The sequence below is a fragment of the Heterocephalus glaber genome, unplaced genomic scaffold (assembly GCF_053883595.1).
Source record: "Heterocephalus glaber isolate CG9 unplaced genomic scaffold, H.glaber_assembly_v1.0 deba00001733, whole genome shotgun sequence".
Taxonomy (NCBI): domain Eukaryota; kingdom Metazoa; phylum Chordata; class Mammalia; order Rodentia; family Bathyergidae; genus Heterocephalus; species Heterocephalus glaber.
Genome location: NW_028258444.1, coordinates 17,066,512 through 17,083,971, shown reverse-complemented (window position 1 = coordinate 17,083,971; position 17,460 = coordinate 17,066,512). Strand labels below are relative to the sequence as shown.

General features: G+C 48.6%; 1 protein-coding gene across 3 annotated transcripts in view; it reads left to right on the top strand.

Moving 5' to 3' along the window:
* Positions 1 to 8: 8 nt before the first annotated feature.
* The window catches only part of Vdr (vitamin D receptor), a 58,073-nt gene continuing 40,621 nt past the window's right edge, over positions 9 to 17,460 (top strand). For 2 of the 3 annotated variants that reach the window (XM_087200071.1, XM_013079077.3), the window contains exons 1-2: positions 9 to 112; positions 5,431 to 5,552. The gene's annotated coding sequence lies outside the window, so the exon portion shown is untranslated. The remainder of the gene's footprint in view (positions 113 to 5,430; positions 5,553 to 17,460) is intronic. The other variant, XM_004863114.4, reaches the window with a different exon arrangement.

Sequence of the window (17,460 nt, the reverse complement as noted above, 5' to 3'; positions counted from 1 at the left end):
CGGGGCTTGGGATAGGCGGGGCCAGGTGCTGGGTTGTCTCTGCTTGTCAAAAGGCAGCAGCCCAGCCGGAGGCACCGGGAGCACGGAGCAGCGTGTCCACCCACCGGACCAGGTGCGGACCCGGTAGCAGTGGGGAAGGAGGTCCTAGGATAGGGATTAGGCTGGGGGTAAGGGCGTCGGGGGTCTCGAGGTCTGGGTTCCCGGGTGCAAGTACTGGAGTCAAAGTCTTAGGAGCAAACTTGTTGGCTGAGATCCGGCTGTCCTACCATGAGGTTGAGACACTGAGCAGACCCCGAGGTCTGGGAAAACTGAAGTTTGTGCTAGGGTGATGAGGAAGGATCAAGACAGAAGGGCTCCACCAACACCGTGCTCAGCACTTGGGCAGCCAAAGGAGCATTTGTTTCCTTCCTCTGTCCGGCGCCTTGGCTTGGAGTGGAGGAGTAAGGAAGGGAGTGATTGGCTGCCGAGGGTGCCAAGGTCTTCTGGGGGTGGAGAGTGTGTTGCTTTGCTTATTATCTTGTAGGAGCTCCATATGGCCACCTGTGATGGTGGACCACCAATGATTTGACACCTAATTGGCTGTAGTCACTAGATTTATATTTTCAGGAGTGCTTGTCCTTAGATGTCCAGAGGAACTCAAGGGCAAGCATGTAATCGAAGAGGAGACTTAGGGAACAGTTTCTATTTGGAGAGGGAGTCTGTGGGTGGTGGGTGAGGATTCAGAGGGAGAATTTAGGTGGGAATTGTGAATTGTGTATGGTCTCCAAGGCCAGTGGACAGCTGCACCCTCTCCCATGGACAAGAGGCTGAGACCCAGCCAGTATGCACTGGGGGAGCCTTGGATCTCTGAGACTAGGCCATTCTCCCCCCCACCCTTCTCCTCCTCCTCCTCTTCCTCCCCTTTCTCCTCTGTGCGGTGAGTGAGTCAGCCAGCCTCCTGTCTGGGCTCAGTTACAGCCAGAGGGGCCAGAGCCCAGGCAAGCAATTGGGCAGGCATTTTCTGAGCACTGCAGAAGTTCTGGGCAGAGTTCAGCTCTGCTGCAGCTCCCTACTGGAAGGTGTTCTTCCTCAGAGACAGGGCTAAGGGGCAGGGGTTCAGATAGCCCGGAGCTATGGATCATTGGGATAATGCTATGGGCTGATTCCAGAAGGAGTTGACTGTAAAGGGATTTGTAGCTTTGTGGTAAATTCACATCTCTTATCCTTCTGTAGGATTGGGAGGTGCATCTTGGTATTGCAGACTTTTCCCATCCCTCATCCCGATTCCACCTAGTGATCTTGTTAGCTGCCCTTCTCCACTAGTGAGGTGGGCATGGAGAAGAAATTGGAAAGGTTCTGGGGCCAGAAAATGAAACAAATGCTTTAACCCAAGCTGGGGAGTTGGGGATGTTTGCTGAGGTGGGGATGGGTTGTCTGGAACATGAGCTGAGAGTGTTGTACGTTGAGGGGTTTTCACCCATCCCTTCCCCATTCAAATGCTGGAGAGAATCATAAATCTCTCTGATATAATCATAGATCTCTCAGGACTGGCGTACAGCCAGTTCAGGAGGTAGTAAGAGTGAAAATTTCTCTGTGGGTTTTGCTTTGAGTTCTAGACATCCTTGAACAGAAATGGGTGACCCAGAGCACATGGCCTCTCAAGACTTGTTTGAAAAGAATCCAGGAAGGCCAACCAGGCTGTGGGGCTGAGTCAAATTGCAAGAAGTTGGGGAATTCACAATCTGTGCTCTTCCTGGGTCCTGTGGCTGTGGGTTTGGCTGGTCCTTAGCAGTTATGACCTGGTGCCTTACCAAGAAGGAGAGGCTGGAAAATGAAGTAGGAAAGGAAGAGAGTTAGGAAGGTTTCCTGACCCCCTCAGTCCTCTTTGGTCAAGGCCATCAGATTTTGTACTATGAAAGGTCTCGGTGGTGTTCGAGGTGGCATGGTTATTTGTGTTTATGGTTTCTCAGTCTCCTTCCCCTATTTGGCCTCCAAATTGATGTCTTTTTGGGATAGAGTCCTGGAGGATGCTTCCAAAGCTCCAAGAGATTTCCTGGGCCCCTAACCTCTATCTCCAGAACAGATAGCAGGTGTGCAAAGCCCACACCTTCAATGGGGGAAGGCTTAAAGCCTGGTGGGCTAGAACAAGTGGTGACCCAAGACAGGGGGAGTTCCACATTCTACAGAAGCAGTGACCATGCTAGCCAAGGTCAGCCTCTGGACCTCTGCTGCTACCTGTGCAGCAGGGGGTGGGGGGTGGGGTCTTGTGCCTGCATGGCCAGGAGCGCCTGCATGACAACTAGGTTTGCTGGTGGGTAGAGGTTTATAGGGCTATAGCTTTCATTTATCACTGCCTTAAGTGCATTTGGCATGCAAGTAGAGAGAAGCAAAGAAATGACCAGATTGGCTCAGAGCCTTTTGTGTGCCCAGCATGGTGCCAGGCCCTCTGAAGGGATATCAGGATGCATATCCCAGGAAACCAGGCCTCTGCTCCCAAGAGGATAGAGCCCTAGGACAGGCAACAGCCCCCAGGCACATGGTCTCTCTCTACCACTGTCCAGCACTGAGAAGACCCAACTGGACTGAAGCCAGCCTGGCTGTTATTCCTAATCACCATGGTCTCACTTCTAATTATTCTTTTCTCTGATTTCTCCCTAACCTTTTCCTGTGTCAATGCCCTGCTGGATGTGCTGCAATGACTGTATGATATGTCATCCACACAGATTCTTCTGAGAGTGAATATGAGGCTCTGCATGGTTGCACCAGGACAGTGGACACAAACCAAAACAGTCCAGGGCAAACTGGAACATTCAATCACCGTAGAGAATACCATTCCAAACCTAGCAGCAGTGAGACACAGTGAATCATGGTAGTGCAGGGGGAGGCTTCATGCAGAGGGGAAATGGAGGTAGTTTCATTCTGAGAGTAGTTCCACCACTCCGACCTGCTCCCGGGGATCATCATCCAATTCCAGTCTTTTCCCTAGGAGTAGCGCCTCTCCTGCCACCTTGTCCAGGGACCCAGCCTACCCTTGTGCAACTTCCCTTCATCCTTGACTTGTAATTGGCATCACCTTCGGTTTTCCTGCCCGACCCCTACCTCAGACTGGGACAGAAAGGCCTATCAATTCTTCTTCAGCTTCCCTCGGGGGAACTGGATTCACAGTAGAGCCAGGACTCATACTTATGATTCCCCTTCTCCTTTCTCCCATTTGCATCCTCTTCATTTTGTCCTTTTGGCTTCCTAGAGCTCCACACCAACCCATGGGAAAATCTGGCTCTAAAGTGGGTTACCACCAGAAGGAGAAAGGTAGTCAAACTTTGCCCATGTAGATAAAAGGCACAGGTCATTTGTAATCAAGATCTAGGAGGGGACCGGGGATTTAGCTCAGTGGTTCTTCCCTTGAAAGCCCAAGGTCCCAACTTCGATCCCCAGCACCAAAAAAAAAAAAAAAAACTAGGAAAAGCTGGGCGTGGTGGCACATGCCTATGATCACAGCACTAGGGAGGCTGAGGCAGGAGGATTGCCATGTGTTCAAGGCCAGCCTGGGCTGCATAGTGAGACTTTGTCTCAAAAAACAAAAACAAACAAACCAAAAAGGTCCAGGAAAATGCCAACCAAAGTGGAGACCAGGGGAAGAGAAAAGCTGCTTAGCAAGGCATGGAGTCTGTCCTCTGGGACACTAGCCTTTGACTCTCCAATGTGGTCTGGCCGTTGGGGAAATGGTCTGGGGTGGGGACAGACAGTTCCTGCTCAACCCAAGCTATAAGCGTTGGTGGCTGCAACAGCATCCTGTGGTGGTGACATGTGGAAGAGAAACTGCCCCCTCCCACTCCCCAGCCCTAGGGCCTTGTGGTCCATCAGATGCTTAGGGAAGGCTCCTTGGAGAGTCCCCAGAGGTCCAATGTGATTAAGGCATGGGGCACCAGGGGAGTGGAGCCTCCTTTATGATGTTGTAGTGACTCCTCTAGTCTGGCAGGAAGGAAGTTGTTCTCATCAAGACAAATGAAAGAGCAAGTGAAGGCCTCTTGGGAAATCCCACCTTTCAAGCAACTTGTGGGGATGTGAGGTGGCAAGGCTCCCTGGGCTGGCTAGAGGCAGGTAGGAGTGGCTGGTGGGTAAATGGCAGGAGGGAGAGGCAGAAGCAGTAGGTGCTCTGTGAGTCTGAGTATGTGTCATGCATTTACAAACCTGCCCTGCAGGTCCCGTGCCAAGGATAGACTAAGCAGTGTTCCCAGAACCAGATGCCACACAAAGTCCTCATTCTGCACAGGGGAGAGTCCTGGTCCTGCACAGGGTGTGGGTAGCTGCACCAGCGGGAAAGTGGAGTTTGGGCAGGGCCAGGCAGCCCGTTCCTGGGAAGCTGCTGCCTCTCACTGGCCTTTGGGTGACAAGCTGAAGCTTTGAGATGTTTTGCAAAGTGAGATATTCCAGGCACTGGAGCACCCAGGAGGCTCTGGCTTTGCTGTTGACACATCCAGTGTGTGCCACCTGCTGGCACTAGTATTGTAGCTCCAGGAACAGTGGTTCACCGAACACTCAGTACTGGATGCCATGCTACAAACACTGCCTCCTGGGCCTACCACCACCTTGTGAGACAGGAACCAGTGCTCTATTCACCTTATAAATGGGGAAACTGAGGCTCAGTGAGGTTAAGCCACATGCCAAGATGACAGATTGAGGAAGAGTCAGGACTTGCAGCGAGGTGTGCAGGATGCTGAAGTCCATGATCTCTCTTCCTGTCTCTCTCTGCCTCTGTCTTTCTTTTCTTTTTTTTTTCCCTAGCACTGAGGATTGAACCTAAGGAGCAATGAGCTAAATCCCCATTTATTTATTTATTTACTTATTTATGTATTTATTTTAAATTTTTTTAGACAGGGTCCCCCTAAGATATCCTGACTGGCCTTGAACTTGCAATCCTCTTGCTGCAGCCTCCCAAGCAAAGCCCATGCTCTTCAGTCTCCACAGAACCCTACTACCTCTGCACTCGCAAGGCAGCCACAGGGTACTTAGTGCCATGTCTTGCCTGTTATAGGCCTGCAATAAACGTTTGTGAGCAGGTTAGATTTACTAACTAGTTCGAAAAAATTGACCTGAAAGCAATCCTGGTTTGCCCAAAGGTTGCTCAGGGGACAGTGGCATCTCCAAAGGCCCCCTCTGCCAGCACCTTTCAATCTTGGTGCCTGTCTGGCAGTCTTAGGAATATTACTTAGGTTCAAAATGACAAAAATAAATAGATAAAAGAATGCAAAAGGCATAATGTTGTGCAGAGAGTTGTGTGGAAGCAAGGAAGATTTGAATGATCTGGAAGGCAAATAAACACTCTGAACTTCAAAAGTCACTTAATTGATAACATACTGTGTAATGAGGTAAAAAAAAAAACTAGACCATTGTCTCATTGGCCAACCAGGAGCTATTCTCACCCTGCCTACCTTTCCCCCCTCCTGGAAGCTGTCCCTTAAAGGCTGCTGGACCTAGCCCACTGGGAAGGAAAAATGGACTCTGGCCTCCTCTGACAGACCCTCCCCATCTCCTGTCTCCTGTCTCCTTTAACCTGCATAGCTTCTCCTGAGGTAAGTGCTGTGATTGTCTCCAGTATGTCGGAGGGGGAAATTTTAGGTAGCATTGTTAGAAGCCGTGCCAGCAGCCTGGCAGAACGAGAGGAACAGAGTCTAAATTAGACAGCTTCAAATCCTGGCTGCATTGCTTTCTAGCCAGTGACCTTGGGCAAGGTTCTTAATCTCTGCAAATCTCAGTTTCCTTACCTGTGAATGGGGGCTAATAATAGCTCCCTTGTTGGATTGTGTGAGGATTAAGGTAGTAAGTCAAGTGCTTGGTACAGTGGGCCCCTGAAAGGCACACACAGGTAGACATTGATTCAGCAGGTGCGGGCTGAGGACCTACTATGCACCGTGCTTTGTTCAAGACATTTTAAATTTAACAGTAGGGAAAAAAAGACTTTTGCAATTATTTTCACAGTGATTCACCCAGAAACCTGATTGTTAGAGGCTCATGAAAATCCAGGAATGGCTGTCCTGGCACCTGACTAAGTTCAGATTCGGGAATTTGATTTCTCTTTTTGCCATTTGTTAGACAATGAGCTTGGGAAAGTTCCTGAACTTCTCTGGGACTCCTGGTCTTTAGGGTTTTTTTCTCTGTTACTTTTTAAAAATGTGAACTAAAGGGCCAAGGATTTAGCTCAGTGGTACCACCGCCTGCCTCGCAAGCAGAAGGTCCAAAGTTCGATCCCCGGTACCCAAAAAAACCCTGTGAAATAAATATGTCACACACCCAAGAGTATATAATATACTAATGTAGCAATTGCAGAATAATACATATCTGTACTCATCATTTACGTTAGGAATGGAGCATTTACAGTATTTTAAAAGCCCCTTTGTTCCTCCCCATTTATTTGCTCCCCCCTACTCCCTACCTCCAGGTGAATTCTGCTTAACTGTTTCCTTGCCTTTCTTGGTAAATTGTCATTTATATATGTTTTACAGAACAACATATTGTTTTGTTCTACCTGGCTTTGAAGTTGACGTACATGTATTCTCTGCTTTTACTCAGTACCATGTTCTGAGAATCATTCATATTGATGAGTATCTGCAGTTCATTAGTTTGCACAGCTGTGTAGTATTCCATTTGAAAAAATATCCAAATGTGCATGTCCTCCCTCTTTTTGATGGACATTTGGTTTGTTTCCAGTTTGGGGCTTCTATGATATGACAATGCCACTAGAAACATGATGTGCTTGTCTCCCGAGGCACGTGGAAGTGTCTGTCTACAGCATACACCTGGGAATGGAATTGCTGGCTCACATGGACTCTCATGTTTGGCATTCCTATATAGTCCCAAAGTGTTTTCCACAGTGGTTATACCAAAAAGCACTACTTTCAACAGTGCATGAAGGCTCCTATTGTTCTCCATCCTTTCCAACTTGACAGAGACTTCATTTCTAAAATGAAAAGGTATTAGATGAGTTTCTACCACCCTTCCTAACTATGATGGTATTGCCCATGACCCAGGATCTGGTTTCTGGCTGACATGTACACCTGTCTGATGTCTGTTGCCCATAGGTGACCTTGTGCATGTAACCGTCTGACTCTGAGACTCCTGTGCTAGACCCCAGTGCAGCTGAAGCCCTTCCTGTCTACAGGAAGCTTCCCCCACCAGTGGCTGAGGGATCTCATGGCTCTTCATCCTCCCCACTGCTCAGTGGAGTCTCTTCAATTCAGCCAAGAGCCTGGTGTCAGCACTGGGAACCTGAGTTGCCTTTCTGTCCAGTGGATTGGGAGAGACATTCTTTTCCCTGGAGGATGAATTCTGAGAATAGGACATAAAGTAAAAGAACCATGGGTGTGCTAGCTAATCTAAGCAGATGGGGTTGGGGCTATGATGGGATTCACAGCTCTCCAGGGGTTCTTGATCATTTAAAGGTGGATTGAAGTTTAATAGTCCCCACTGGACCTTGTTCTTTGGCCTTTAGACTTGTCCCATCTGAGAACCAGGGAGCAGGTAGAGGGCTGAGGTGAGGGACAGAGGAGGTGCCATTGAAAATACCTGCAGAGAACCCCTTTCCCTCCCAAAGTTGAATGCCCTGCCTAGGCGTGCTGGGGAAAAGAGGTGTTGGATGTACCCAGAATCCTGGTAGCCACATAAACAGCCAGCTGCCCGCCCACTCAGCCACCCACAGGTCAAAAGAATGTGGCTGGCCAGGCAGTTGCGTGGGCCCCCCCAGCTCTGTAATTACCCAGCCAGTCTGTGCCTGTCAGCTCCAGAGGCAGGCTAGTGCCTCTGCCTTGTGCCTTCCTTTGGCTATCAGACCTGTGCAGGGCCCTGCCTAACCTTCTGTCTTCACCACCACCCCCATCTCCACCCCATGTCTGTCTCTATAACAACCTTTGGCCCTTATGGAGTTGCCATCTTATATAATAGCTGAAAATTGTATTTGCCAGTGGCTATTGTAGCGTACTATGTTCCAGGGCTGTGTTAAATGTTTTCCATGGATTTTCTCATGTATAGCCCTCAATACTTCTATGAGGTAGGAAAGTTTATCCCTATTTTAGGAAGAAGAAACTGAAGTTCAGAGAAATTAAGAAGTGCTCAAAGCCATTGAGATTCTAAGTCAGACCCAGAACTGCAATTCAGATCTTTTTCAGTCTGCTGTGGATGCCCCCTTTTTCTCTTGTCCACTGCCTTTTCCTGCAGTGCCACAGTTCTTCAGCTATGTTTCCCCTCCCCTGCTGTCTGAGGAGGGCTGGAGAAGAAGCAGCAGATAGTGTCCGGCCAGGGTGAACCAGGAAGTTCCAAGCTGGCCGGGCAGATTCTGGAAAACACCTTCAGGGCAGAGTTCTTTGTTCCAAACTGCTCTGAATTTCCGGACTTCTGCCAAAGGTGGGAAGTTGCCTCTGCCCAGCCTATTTGGCAAGCACACTCACATCTTGGGTGCCATGATGTTAAGAAGTGGAGGATAGGCTGCCCCAGGTAAAATTCCATTATAATGAACTGCATTTGCGATCTGATCAGCTTTGTGGAAATCCAGTGAGCAGCCTGGGAAACGGGAGGTGAGGTGGAGCCCATTCACTGTTGGAAATCTCAGTGAAGCCCCTGAAAGTTTGGAGGATAGAAGTAGGAGAAAACAGTCAGACCCACCCAGGTCTTCTTTGAATGCCAAGTGCCTGAATACTTCCTGGCAGGGCTGAGTGGGGAGAGCATGGTGGTTAGGTCCACCTGACAGTGTTGTGATCACCCCACTCCACTGTGGGCCCTCAGAGCAAACAGATCCAACATCATCACTGAAACACCACCGCTCAACACCTAAAACTTCAGATTCACTCAAAGGGTGTTTATTGGACGAAAATATGTTTGTATGTAGGCTGGGTCCCCTGAACTAAAACAGAGCTGAAGGAAAGTTTCTCTGTGTTGGTAAATCATCTTAAAGAGCTGGGCTACAGCTCAAATGGATTCTTGCCAGTGATTGTAGCAAGGTGCACAATAGAAAGCGTCAGCATATACTGAACAGGTGCTATGTGCCTGGCACAGTGCAAGGCTCTTGATGTGCAGGATCTCATTGAGTCCTCACAGACCAAGAAAGTAGGAATTATTATTTTTCTAATTTTACACATAAGGAAACAGAAGCTTAGAGAGCTCATGTAACAGGGAGTAGACCCAGCCAGGTAGGCTGCCTCCAGAGCCTGTCCTTCTGGCTGTGTCTCCCTGACCACCCAGCTCTGTGGCTGTGTCTGCCCAGGCTGGGGCAGGGGCCGGAGCCAGGGTAGTGAGTGAGGCTGCAGGGGTGCAAACCCTGGCACAATGGCTGGAGGGCACAAGCCTGATCTATCAAGGTTGCCCTCCTTAGGCCAGCAGGATTGTCCCTGGCACTGCAACCCAATGTGACCACTTGATCCAATTTCTTTGTAGGAAAAGTGAAATCTCTTGATTTTCAAAACATTGATAATGAACTTTACAAATCTGTAATCACTGTTGGTGATGGGGATGAGCAATCGGAACACATCTGAGGCAGGTTTAGCTTACCAGCTTCCAGTGTCCTCTGCTGGTTTCTTCTAGCAGGTGACTGTGGCATAGAGTAGAAATCCCCTGTAAGGGGGGAATGAATGATTGCTCTCTGTGCAAGTTGCCATAGCTTTGTAAGTAGAGTGTTTCTCTATGGTAAGTTATCAAGAAACCTTTTATTTTTTGTTTTTGTTTGTTTGTTTTGTTTTGTTTTATACTGGGGATCAAACTCAGGACTTTGCACTTGCAAGGCAGGCATGGTGCCGCTGGCCCTCAAGAAACCTTTTAGAATCGTGATATCCTGTAGATGAGTTTTATCCCTTCTCGGTTTTTTTTTCTATACTCAGTCTTCCCAGTCATGGGTTTCCTCATAGATATTAGAAGGAAATTCATGTGGGGGAAAAATAGGAAACTAACAATTAAGAAAAGAGTCCCCAGCCGGGGATTTAGCTCAGTGATCACACTGCATGTCTTGAAAGTGCAAGGACCTGAGTTCGATCCCCAGTACCAAAAAACAAAACAAGAAAAGAGTCTCCAGGCAAAACAAAACAAAGATAACCAACCAGTAGAGGGTTTCAGAACAGACTTGGTGCTTAGCAGACGGCTCTGAAAGCCCTCTGTGTTGCATTTCACGTGGTGCTCGGGACTGAACCCAGGGCTGACCAGGTGCGAGGCAAGTGCTCTGCCACTGAGCCCCACCCCCAACTCCTGGGCTGTATTCTTGGCTCTCCCAGGCTGAAAGGACCTCATCTGGCAAAGCCACAGTCATGTTCTGTGGGAGCCTTCAATCTTTTGTCAGCTTTCGTTTTACACCTAACGTGTTCCCCCCACTACTCTTGAATATCTGGGACAACAGTAACATAATAACTAATGTTTTATAGGGTAACAGTTTTTATAATGCATTTTAAATATTTTATCTCAGCAGATAGAACAGTCTTGTGAGACGGGCAATGGGTAGAGTGTCCTTTTTCTGCGACTTGGTTAAGTAGCAGTGATTTCTCCCTCTTTCTTTTCCTTCTGTTCTATGACAGCAGGAGCCATGGAGCACTCCCTAACCTGTGCCCTCCCTCCCCACCTTGAGTCCAAGGTGGGTGTAGGTGGGGTAGACAGTGCCCTTGAGAGCCTTTGATAATGGTCCTCACTTCTCTGAAAAACTCATCTCCAGGGCGAGTAAGGAGTGAGCATGGGAAGGCCCCTAAGCAGATGCTGCCCAAGGCCAGCCTTCTCCCCAAGCCCACCCCCACTGCCTGTCCACTGAGCTGTTATTCTGAAAGCTGGGCAGAAAATAGCTCACTCAAGGGAATTGTTTCTGTCTCTGTTAAACTTCAATCCTGAAGAGCCTGGCTGCAAAGCTGTTTTTTAGGTCAGGGGGAGTTCTTGGAAAAGACGGGGAAGTAGGAGTAGAGGGGCAGGCACCTCTCCCCCTGCGGTGGAGAAGGGCCACAGCCACTGGCCTCCACCTCTAGAAGCTGCCTGGCTGGCACCAACTCCAGCTGACACGGTGGAGCCCAGCCCAGCACCTGCAGCTGGCTTTCACACACCAGTCCTTTACCTGAGCCAGGTGCTGACTTGCTCCATCAAATTCTTTCTCTATAGACATTTGCCTCTGCTGGGAACAGTTTGAGTGAGGAGAGTGGCAGTTCTGTTACCTGGCACAGAGGCCCAGGTGGGCAGCAGGCCTGAGACAAAAAGTTGTTTCTCTGATCTCCTCCTCTGCCCCAAGGCAGCATTCACTGAAAGCTGCCCTGTGAATTTAATCTGGCCACCTTCACCCCTGAGTACCAAGGAAAAACAAGGAAGAGGAAAAGAGTAAAGGGATATGGCCTGGGGAGATGGATTGTGGTTTGGAGAGGGTTGGTGGGACCCACCACCTTGGGTGAGTTAGGAAAGATGTAGCTTTAGGTTGGTGGATTAGGAAAGCCGAAGCTCTTTCCCATCACTTTGTGGCCCTGAGGAGGAACCTTCCAGACCAGAGAGATAATATTGGGCCTGATGTGTAGAAATAAGAGCATTATCTTCATTTGTGACTTTGCGAGTAATGTGAGGCTTGTGCAGGGCTGGCCAGCAGTGAGTTTGGACATTTGGTCTCAGGGTGTGGATTGGCCTGTGCCTCTATGTATGAGAGATTTTCCACCTGTGACCGTAGAACAGTTTGTTTGTGACCATCATGTCTTTGTGCCTGATGCCCTTCCTTAGAGCATTTCCTGGCAACACGGAAGTGACCTTGTTGGCACAGACAGCAGAGAGCTGAGTGGCTTGGTGGAGGCAGGTTTGGGCACCCAGAGGTTATGTGGTATCTCTCCCTGTGCCCAGCAACCATATCTGGCCACCCTGGACAGATTGATGAATGAAGGAAGGATTGGCTGGTGATATGGCAGCTGTGTTGTTCACCAACTCTGTCTGCCCTCATCGAACCATTTGTTCTTTTGATTTTCTTTCATGAAACACCTTTTTCCCCCCTCGAAATGGGCTGAATTTTCCAGAAGTCTGTCCTCCACCTCCTCCTTCAAGCTCATTTACTGATGACCCTATCCCCAAGGTTAAGGGTTCCCCCAAGGGCTTGTACACCCTCTGGGTGTACAACCCAGGGTCCTCAGCTGTGCTGCAGAAGAGCCCTGCTGCTTGGCTCACCCCTGGGGTCCTTTCCCAATGAACCAATGAGAGAGAAGCCCCATTTTTATTTTCTTCACAACCGTCAGGCTGGGATGGAAATCTGAAGCTCTTCAGTTCCAAAGTATCATTACAGTCATTTTAAATTCCTGGTATTCATGACTCAGTGGGTGTCTTAGTTACTTTTCTCTCTTTGCTGAGACAGGCTACTTGACACGCAAAGTGAAAGGGGAAAGGTTTATTTAGCTCACAGTTTGTAGAGGTTTCAGTCCATAATCAGCTGGCTCCACAGCAGGGTGGCACACGGAGAACCCTTCATGGTGGGCAGAAGATAGCAAAAGCAACAAGGGACCTTAACAGTGTCATTCTGGCCCTTTTATCTTATCCAGGCTACTTAGGGTGGGTGGCACCCACACCCTTAATCCTAGTGCCCTTGAGCCTAGCATTGCACCGTGAATCACCCCCAGTGTCACACACTCTAGATCCAGCCACCTGTGAAAAAGCCCCACCTATGACCACATGAGGCTTTGGGGGGACCTCTGGACACAGCCAGGACAATGAGTTCCCTAGAAGTACTTAGTAAAGGAAAGATTGAAATATACTTCCTACGTATCTCCAAAATGAATGGGCTCTTGCCAGCACCGTAGTCCATATCTGTAACTCTGGGAGGCTGAGACAGGAGATCAAAAGCTCATACCCAGCCTGGACAACTTGACAACTTGGTAACTTAGTGAGACAATGTCTCAAAATTTAAAAACTTTACAAAGGGGGCAGGAAGCCAGGGATGTGGCTCAGTGCAAAGGCCTGAGTTCAATCCCCAGGACCAAAGCATGTGGTTCTTCTCTTCCCAGTGCCTCTGACTCACTCCAGTATGCTTTTTCCCTGTTGCCTCCCAGCCTTTGCACATGTAGTACCCACCCCCTTCCCGTGACCTTGTTACCCTCTTACCACTATCATGCTGAACTCTCCTGCTTCTTTCTGTCTCCATTGACAGGTGGAGAGGTGACCTCCTCCAGAGAGCCTTCTCCTGTCCCTTCTTAGCAGGATAAGGCAAAGGCTTTGATGCACTCCCAGTTTTCCTTGTGTCTATCTTCATTGCAGCATGTGTCTCATGAATCGGTGGGTCCTGCTTGTCCCTCCCCACTCCCTCTTGATACTGTAAACCTCAAGAATCTATGTCTTGCTCACCACTGCGAGCAACCAGCATCTAATTCAGGCCTTGCCACGTAGCCAGTGCTTAAAACCAGGCAGAGGTCACCATCAAAGATAGGCATCCAGGGCCAGGGATTTAGCTCAGTGGTTTCGCCGCCTGCTGCGCAAGCGCAAGGACCCGAGTTCGATCCCCTGTACCAAAAAAAAAAAAAAAGATAGGCAGCCGAGGCCTGAACCAATGCCCTCCACAGTGAGAGTTCAAGAAGAAATGCCCACAGCCTCCCCAGACCCCCAACATGGTTCCCAAGAGCAAATCTACACAGATCATGGCCATAAGCTTGACCAAATAGGAGCTCTGAAAAGGGAAAAATCATTCTAATTGGAAAACAGGAAGCAGCTGGTGTTATCTTGGGACAAATGGGAGCCTCCTACCTGGCCTTAGCCCTGAGAAACTTCATGAACACATGAGGAGTGTCCACCCTTCTCTGATAACTGAGAGAATGGGGAAAATGCCTTCAGATAGATCAGCCCGAAATGGGACAGAAGTTCTCAGCTCTGCCCATCCCAGGGGAACCTGAGGACCCTTCATCCATTCTGACACAGGGCTTAGAATGTACCCCGGGATAAAGAATTATCCCTGGCCTCCAGGAGCTGAGCAGCCAGGAATCCAGGCTCACTGAGCCTGAGCTAATCCAGCATCCAGGTGACTCTCAGCAGGGCCACACCCCAATTCCAGCCCCTTGGCACTTGCCTGAGCCTTTCCCTGTGCTCTGCCTTCTGCTGCACCAGTGAGGGGAAGGGTGGGCTGAGGGCTCCCACTGCCCTAACAGGAAACATCTCAGAAGTTCACATGCTTCAGGTCCCGGTAGGGTAAGAACAGATGTGTGACAGGGGACAAGCACGAGGTGATGGGGGAGGCTAAATTTCAGGAGAAGGTAGGATCTCTTGGCTCTACATTCTTGGTGCTGCCCGCCCTCTATTTCTTGCTTTCCAAGTCACTGGACAAGTTCATCTTTGTCCCACAATTTTTCCTTAGAAAACACTACCATTGTAGTATCTCAGGAAAACCCATCCAGAGTAGGGATCAGACCAGGTATATCCCACTTCCCTCTAAAATATTTCTTGACTGTCATGAGTCCTGGTCCATGTCTTTGGCCAAGAAGCCTAGAGCCAGGGGCTGGACTTGGTCAGCCAGGAGCAAATGAGTGACCTCGCTCACCTTTCTGATTCTTGGTCTTAGGTGTAAGGATGGAGCCGGTGTTGGTGATCATGCTGTAGGGTCTCTTTACAGAGCCTTGCCACAGCTCTCCTGTTCCAAAGAATGAAATGTGCACACACCTACCTTGTGCATTGCTCCTCCCCATTAACTCCCTGGGAGCTGCTTAGGCTGGCAATTAGATTTTTCAGGACTTGAGCAGGGTGGAGGTGGGGAAGCACACTTCCTTGTTATGTGGCCTTGGATGAGTTCTTTCCCTCTTATTCCCTCCATTTCCTCAGCTGTAACCCCAGAGTGATTGGTTTTACAACTTAGCTCGTTCTCCATGTTTTACTGGCCATTGTGGCAGCCCACGCTTTCCAGCAGTGACAAGGCATAGCCAGCCTGTTACCTGAAGAACAATAATCAGCCTAGAAATCTTGTTGACAGGGCTGAGGGCCGATTTTCCGCTGGAAAAAAAGCAGCTTGCAGGAATAATTGTTGATAAGGAGTGGATATCAATCTAAGTAAGCCATGTGTTTCCTGCCTCGCTGCCTAGGGCTTCCCACCTCTGCATTCGTTCAGCTCCAACTTGGCCTTACCTCTGAGAAGCTTCATGAACACATGGGGAGTGTCCACTCCTCACTGATAACCCAGAGGATGGGGATGGCTGCTTATGAATCTGAGGAGAGATAGGGCAGTCAGTGAATGAGTTTGTGGCCTGGTTTGTATGCAGTGACCCTCTAGCCCCTGACTTTGTTCAGGCCTTCCATGACTTTTATAGGTTCTCAAAGATGATCTATATTTCCAAAAGGGTTAAAGCATTCAGGGGTAACCTCCTTCCTGCCATTAGTGGGAGATTAGCCACTTATTCCCCCACTGTGGTCGATAACTCTATTTGGTAAGCCTGATAAATGCTTAGTGGTGCAGTGCTGGAAACCACTTGCCCAGAAACCACAGAGCTGCAGAGAGAGGTTTGGGCAGCCTTGGGGGGAGCATAGACAGCCACTAGCTCACCACCCTGGGCCCTCTCCCTGTGCCCTCCAGGTAAAGGCCACGAGACAGGCACATCTGCATGTACCACCTTCCTTCCTACTCTTTCAGGGTCCATGATCATATCTGAGAAGTTTATGGGATCTCGATCCAAACTGAATGAGGCTCCTTCCTTCCTTTTCCTCCCCTATTTCCCCATTCACAACATAAACATTGTAGATTTTTACATTTGCATGACAGTTTTATAATTGATGGAAGTACAATGTCTTGAAGAATGAATGGGTCCCTTTTTTAATTTGCACAATGACTCTATGTGGTGGCCCATCCAAGCCTTCCTCTGAGACCCTGTGAATAGCTTGGGAGGTTTATCGTATATGGCTGCAAAGAACTGGCCTAGGACCAGCAACTAACTGAGAGCTACAGGGACCATATCATTGGTGCATGATGAAGAACTTGCCAAGCATGGAGCAATCCAAAAAGAGTAGAATGAATGCCATGGGTGCTATTTCTCCATCAAGAAAAATATTCAAGCAAAAGCTAGAAAACCATTTGGCTAGACTGTTCTAGGTGAGATTTTATATCAGAGGACTTGGTGGTGCTAAGGTACCTTCCAGTGTGGAGATTTTCTGAGATAACTGGTATGTATTGGATTTTACTTTGGGCATTGTGGTCTGTAGAAAATAATTTCTAGGGGCCAGGGATGTAGCTCAGCGGCACCATACCTGCCTAGCAAGAGCAAGGTCCTAAGTTTGATCCCCTATACTGCAAAAAAAAAAAAAACAAAGAAAGAAAGAAAATAACTTCTAAGCATTTTTTAAAAATGCTTGTATAGAAGAGCTATGGAGACAATGGGGTAAGAAGTAGCTGGGTTTGGTCTATTTATACAGTTAACCCTCTCCCCTTTTCCTCATTTTCACTCTGTCTTCTCTCAGCTTCTAGAAGGTGATACTGAGATTGTTCTGAACAAAGAAAGTGGGTGTATGGTGGGGATGGTGGATAAAGAAGAAAAAGTGTCATCCTAGCTGGCCATGATATCACTTTGCCTATCATGTGCTAGAATAAAGAGATGGTAAGTGCAAAGTTAGGTAGGTTCTACAGTGCTCAGTGCTTCCTGGGCAGAGTCAAAAGGATGATGAAATGAAAAACACCAAGAAAAGGCCATGTGCACTCAAGTACATGGCAGTTAGGGCTGGTGGGTATCCAGGCCTGCTTGTTCCAGAGAACCCAATGTGTGGTTCACTCTGTGTATGTCAGTTTTTAAAGAATAATTTTCTTTTCTGCAAGGAAATTGTTTTATTTTCCATTTCTTTCTAGAAGGAGTGGGAGCTTTGAGCTAATGCCAACACTTAGAAAGGCCAGTTTTAATCACTCCAGTCTCAAGCTGACCAAGGACCTCTCTCCTGGGTGCCCATACTCCATTTGGGCCCATTGGGGCCATATCTGTTGTGCCTTCTCTGCTCATTAGCATCTGCAAATGAGAGGATCTCACTTGCTTAAGCATGTATGTTGGGGGCTCATTGAAAAATGAATTTCACTGAAGGCCTTGATGTAATGGGAACTCTGGTCTTGGAGTTGCACATTTTTGGAGCTGGAAAAAACTAATGGTCAACCTCTTGCCCATGCTTGGGTCCTCCTCAGAGTACAGCTCTATACCCTCAGACTTCTAAGGAGGGTTCAGTCAACGTGGTAGAGGCAAATTGAGCCCCAGGGGAGGCAAGGATTCTAATCCTTGTCTTTCTAAGAATCTGCCCAGGATACCCCAAAAGACTGTCCCAGGTGAGGCTTTCCTCAGGGATACTGGTTTAACTGAAGCTGCCAGGAGGTGGGGTCCCTACTATGTGAGTTGGCAGGTAGACATGTGGAGAGGCTATGGTTGTGGCTTCAGTGACTGGAAGGAAATAGATGATCTTATTCCTTGCTAAGGGAAGGTTGGGACTGGGGTCAAAGTCAGGCAGGGATTTGATGTGGGACGTAGACCCTGAAGAATGGAAGCGAGGGCTTTCTGCAGAGTTGGC